Source organism: Poecilia formosa, unplaced genomic scaffold, assembly GCF_000485575.1.
Source record: "Poecilia formosa unplaced genomic scaffold, Poecilia_formosa-5.1.2 Scaffold307, whole genome shotgun sequence".
NCBI classification, from domain to species: domain Eukaryota; kingdom Metazoa; phylum Chordata; class Actinopteri; order Cyprinodontiformes; family Poeciliidae; genus Poecilia; species Poecilia formosa.
The window spans coordinates 519413-525812 of NW_006800246.1; positions in this window are offsets into that span (position 1 = coordinate 519413).

A 6400-nucleotide genomic window follows, 5' to 3' on the forward strand; every position below is an offset into this window, starting at 1 on the left:
CTTGATTCAGAGGGATCTACCTACGTACCGAGTTTCACATCTCTATGACCTACAGTTTCCCCTATCTCTTATTGGTAGAGTCAACTCTGTAAAGAGGGACATAATACCAAAATATTTTCACATATTTCAAGCTATACCTGTGTTCATACTACTATCTCGTTTCAAATCATTTAATTAATTAATCTCTCCATTTGTCTGGAAAAATAAATCAGTATGTATAAGAGAATTTGTAGAAACACCAAAAAAGCTTAGTGAATTCTGTTTACTGCTTTACAGCTCATATTACTGAGCTGCCCAGATGAATGTTACTCCTCAGTGGTTAAAGGACTGGAACGGTTCAGCCCCAGCTTGGCTTCAGATTGAATTTACTACAACCAGGCCATATTCTCTCCTTGCCTTACTTTGTGCTTCCCTTCCAACAGCAGTTAACGATATGAAAGGGGATATAATCATGAGCCAATCTCTGCACATCATAAAGCAATTTAAAAAATGTTTGGGAATCCAAAATATCTCCATCTATTCTCCAATAATAAACAGCCACCTTGGCTGTGTACTACATTTCAGGCCTGGAAAATCAAAGGTATTTGTAAAAAATACCTTTGCCATCTTTGAACAACTCTCTGTAAAATACATCAAATACTCATTTATCTTTCTCTCTACAAATTAGGGATGTCTGGGAAATTTGTCATTTTCCCAGACATCCCTCCAACATCCTGGTTAGACTCTTAGCTGAAGGTCAATCTATTAAACAAAGGAAGAGTGTCAGATATATAGAGAGATAATAGACTAAGTCAACCCCTCTGTAAATGAAACAAGGGAAGAATTAATTAATTACATGGGGGTTTCATTCTCTGATGTGGAACGGAAGAAAGGTCTTCATAAAGTTCACACATCATCTATCTGCTCGTGATATGTAAACAGTAACACAGTTTAAAGTCCATAAACCGCTTCCTGTATGTCTGCAACATGCCTTTTCCTCCCTGCTGCCTCGGCCAGTTATTCTTTTTAAATGGGAAGACACAAAACTGCCAACAGAGTCACTGGATTAGAGATATGATGCAAAATCTAAAATTGGAAGAAAATCAGATACACAACGAATGGCTCTGCTAATAAGCTCCATAAAATATGGAAATCATTCATTCAATATGTGAATATATTACCTGGTCTGGAGTTAGAGATATGCACGTCATTTCATATGCACTGTTGATGAGTCCTATGCTGAATTATAAGAGTATGCCCTAAGCTTTTTAGTTTAGTTATTTATTTGTTTTGTAGTTGATGTTATATTTGTATAACCCTCATTACAGCAATATTAACTTCAAGTCTTTTGGGGTAAAGCTCAGTTTGCATATGTGAAATTTTCTGAAATTTGCCCATTCCTTTTTTTTCAAACAGTAGATTATCAATTTGAATGAAGTCTGGCCTTTGACTGGACTGTTGTAGCTATTGTAGCGCTGACGGTATGTTAATAGTTATCGTCCTGCTCAGAGGTGAACCTCTTTTGCAGCCTCTAGCAGACGAGTTTAACAGGGGGGCAAAATGAATCTACGTAGCAACAATAATATTACTCAAGTAAAAGAAAAAGGTACAGTGCAGTAGAGCTACTATTATAAGCACAATTTTCCCAAAAGAATTATTCTAGAGAATGTAACAAGTACTACCCACTTTTGAACATAAACAACAACATCAGTAGCCAATTTCCTTCTTGTTAACAAGCTTAAGGTGCTGTACTGGTATTAACTAATCATCTTTTAACTAACATTACCTGCATCCAACAGCTTTACTCAACTCAGTCGGTTAGTTTGGGGGAAAAACTGTGAAAAGTTCTTTGCGTTTTGCTGGTTTGCTTCCATGATTCTAACACACCTGAGCAGCTCTGCAGCAGGTCTCCTCCGCTGCCATACAGGTGTAAACCCAGGGCGAGTGTCTTAGCGCTCATGTTGCATTTAAAGGCAGTTCGGAAAAGCAGGTTACGACGTTTTAACAACAGATCAAATAGTTTTATCTGCTAAAAATAAAAGGGACATAAGGCACAGATATGGGAAGTGCAGAAGCCCCTACTTTTGTCCACTCTGAGGTAAAAACAACAAACAGCTTCTAGGCTGATTCTGTGGGCGGGCTGCCCATGCCGCTGGGCCTGCGTGTTGGTGACCCCTGCTAGAGCAGGTGACAGCGACAGGATCATCACTGGAGTCCTGATTGTAAATCAAATGCTGCCTTGTCTTCTTCACAGTGCTGTAAAATTTTCAAAATGACTTATTTCTGACTGGGTTTTTAAAAACGTATATTTATTTTCAGTTTAAAAAATGTGTTGTGCTTGTGGACAACATGCTACATGTAGAAATTCTTTTTACTTTTTATATATATTTATATATATGTGTGTATGTTGAAAACACACTGATAATGTAAAACAGGATAAATGTGATGGTTTTCATAAACACAATGAAACCCATAGCACCCATGCAGCTCCCAATTAAAATGACGGTTTTACAGCTAAAGCATCAAACATCTGGGCCAATACCTTTTTCTTCCTCATAGCTGAGGATGTGATGACGACAGTCTGAGTCACACCATGTCAAACACACCTCACCTTTAAGAAACTCTACAGAATCACATCAGCACAAGATGTCCTTACTCAAAGAAAGAATAAATTGGGCATTCAAATTTAATTTATTTGATTTGATATTAGATTCACTTCAAAGAAAATTAGATTGGTGGAGTCTGATGGGACAAGAGAGGATATTAAACAAGCAGAGAACTGCACAGTGGATGTCTACATCTGTAGATATAATTACACCTTCATTAAGTGAACAAAGCAGTGTGTAACAGGAAGTGACATCATCTAACGTCGTGATACAGATGTGACCGGGCACACCAGCCGTTTGGTCTCCCGCTGTGTGGACGTGATGGGGTTCCGTATGAAGAGATGAAGCTGGGAAATGAAAGCGGATCAGGAAAGTTGCTGCCTTCAATTCACAGTCAGCTGAAAAAAACCCCAAACAAAACAGCTGCACAAAAAAGCTGCAGAATCCGTTTGGTTGGAGCGTCTGACTCCAGCTGGAGTTCATGTACCTACATAATGTCTCATTAAGTTGTGCAGCTGCAGCTGTAAGGCAGCAACACTCCTGCTTAGATGTAATCTCATTACTCAATTTGCTTGCTCATTACTTTATTATTGCTCTGTGGTTTGTGGACTTTGTCTTTGTCTCACTGTGAAACATTAGCTTCCAGTGCTAGTGACAGAAATGCAATAAACTGTTCAGAATTGTCTTGTAATGGTTTTAGTTTGGGCCAGGTATCATCTGTTTTTCAGATAAAGAAATACTGCAGTTATTAACTGTAAAAAAAAAGAAAAAGCACTTAGAAGGTTTGCAGAAACAAAATCAACAATTGTTATTTGGTCCACATCAGTTGTTTCTGCTAAATCCCATAAAAATGTCATAATAACCCAAGAAAATGTAACTCAGATCACAGGAATTCAGCTGGAACTCTTTAACAGTCAGGGGTGGTAGTAATTAGCATTACTAAGTTATATTTATTTGAGTAACCTTTTGGTAAAATATGTGCTTTTATGAGTAGTTTTACTTAAATGTGTTATTATTATTATTATTATTATTATTATTATTATTATTATTATTATTATTATTATTATTATTATGAAGGATTGTTACTTTTGCTTCAGTACAATTTCTGGCTACTTTAGCCACCATATGTAATTTCACTGAATGAAAAGCAGATACATATTTAAAGTTTATGTCAAAATGAGACTTCTTCTTTGTACTCAAGCTTTTTTGCTCTAATGCTGCTGTGAGCTCAAGTGAATATACAGTAAACACCATACATTGTCACTGAAGGTACTTTACACTGTTCTAAAATACAGAAACATAAACTATTCTGAATTAGTTTTACACAAACAATCTGGAAAAAACCTGGAAAATCTTTCCAGAAACATCTAGAAAGGTGTTTCTTCTGTTTAAAACTGTTAGTTTGTATAGTTGGTGTTGACTTGTATTATTTCTTTCATCTTAGTCTTTCAGAATTTGCAATTAACTTTACATTTGTTGTCTGTCTGATGAAATCCTTCTAAAATAATAACTCAAATGTCATGATTAGTTACTCAGTAATTGATTAGCCTTTTTACTTTTTATTCTTACTTGGGTAATTTCTTTTGGAGGGGAGTAATTTTATTTTTACTAGCATAAAAATATCTTGAAGCAGAGCTCGTCTTTTCTAAGTAAAATGTTTGGCTTCTCCGTCCACCTGCAAATACAAAGCTGTATTTTATTAAGGAATGATATATGATAAGATCCAGTACGGTACTGTACTGCAGCTTTAAACAAAGTGATTCAACAAAGTTTTATTTTTAGAGTATGCACACTTCTTAAACCAAGTTATCATCTCTTTTTTAATCTTTTGTAGTAACATTTTCAGTTGTACAGACTGCATGCCACATACAAGGTGGAAACCTTTGCAAATGAGTCACTGGTTTCACGAACCTGATGTTTTATCAGAGATATGTAGACTTCGAAGAGCCACTGCACAAGATGAAAATATGCAAAGGGCAGTCTGTGCTGTGCTTCTTGTATTGCAAACAAGATATATTTCACAGATACCATATACAGATTCCCTCACACATGAATTATTAATGTGGTTTAGTTTGCATCAGGAGACCCCCAACCATCTGCAAAAATTTGGATTCGTGATAGCAATGTCAACAAGTTTCACAATTTAGTTGTTTCTCGTATTCACTCCGGTCAGAATGGCCCAGGGCTGCTGTGGCTACAATGTAGCTCTCCAGCATTAGTGTGTGAATGAATGAATGAATGAATGAATGAATGAATGCATAGTTCTTTGGAGTCCTCTGGACTTGATAAAGTACTTATGCAAAACAGGCCATTTAACATTTTTTCTATATATTCTGTTGATTTTCACTTTTGTCGTACAAACTGCTGGGTGGAACATCAAAAGTGGTTTGTGAAAAACCCACAGCTGCTGATTTAAGTCAAACTAAAGCCTTTCATTAAAACTTTCTGTCAACTCTTTAGTCCTGCACTGTCCTTCCAAAACTTACCTTGACAACGAGGAATGTGTACCAACACATGGTTGATCACACTGAAAGCCTGACTTAAGTCATGAACCTCTTACAGGTTCAGCTATAAGGATTTCTGCCAAGCGCTTTCCCCTTTTTACAAAGATTGTAACAGCAATCAACTATAAATACTCAGCTTATCTGTCTAGAATATGCTCTGTTTAATTAAATATGGATGATGCCCTCAAGCAAAACCTCTGCTCATTGAACCTAGATTGAATTTGTGTCAAATTGAAACAAGTTTCACTTCTTTAGTTGTTATCTGTGGTTATCAGAAGGTCAGTTTCAAAACGTGTTTTTTCTCAGCTGAACAGCCTTTGCATTAACAGTATCTGCTCAACTGAGATGGGTCGGCTGTCTGTGGTACATGACTCAGCTGGAGCTTCAGAACAGCCTTCAGTCCTTATTTTAGGCAACATTCTGGTTTGAATTTGACCTCACTGTCAATGTTTCTCTGTCTCGTCCAGGACAGTCGTTGTTTATCACTGGTCTTTGAATCATCAGGGCTCGGTGATGAGAGCCCTTCTCTTCATAACGTAAACTGGCTACATTTATGCTCAGTCATTACTTTTGTAGCTGTGGCAACGCAGTTTTCTTTCAAGGAGAAATATTCTATATTCTGTTCCATTCTGCATATTTTAAAACCTTAAATACTTTTTGAGATTTAAGTACCAGTGTGCAAAGATGAATAATCAGTTATTATATCTATTTTGATCAGACTTATCAGATTTGTGCTACAAAACAAATGTATGTGCACAACAAAAATTGGTTTAGTATTTAACTTGCAGAGAGGACCTGAGGAATGAGCTGCTTTCTCTAGTTCCAGTTGTTCCTCTGTCACCAGCAGTCACAAACTGTGGTGACTGCTGAATCAGAGCTATCCATGTAGTAAACAGTGTGGCCGCTCCTGCAGTCTCCAAACAGAAAATCTGTAAAAAGCAAGAAAATGAAAACATATTTGTCCAGATAGTCTGGTCCATTGTGTGTATGAAACAGAAACACAACACATCTAAAATAGACTAAAAACAAGAAAAACATGGAGAGCTGTTGAAGCGGGCTGCCTGTTCTTGTGGTGCCAGAAGCAAGATTATTATTGCTTGTTTCATAATTGGTTCTTGTTTTATGTTTTTATCATATAAAGCACTTTGAACTGGCTTGTTGCTGAGATGAGCTACGCAGATAAACCTGACTTCCCTTATCCTTATGATTATTGATCCAAGAGCTCCTGTTTGATTGCTACATGGCACACAGGAATATTGCAATAATGCCTGTGGTTTAACATACAGCTTTTCTGATTCCTTTGATTCAATC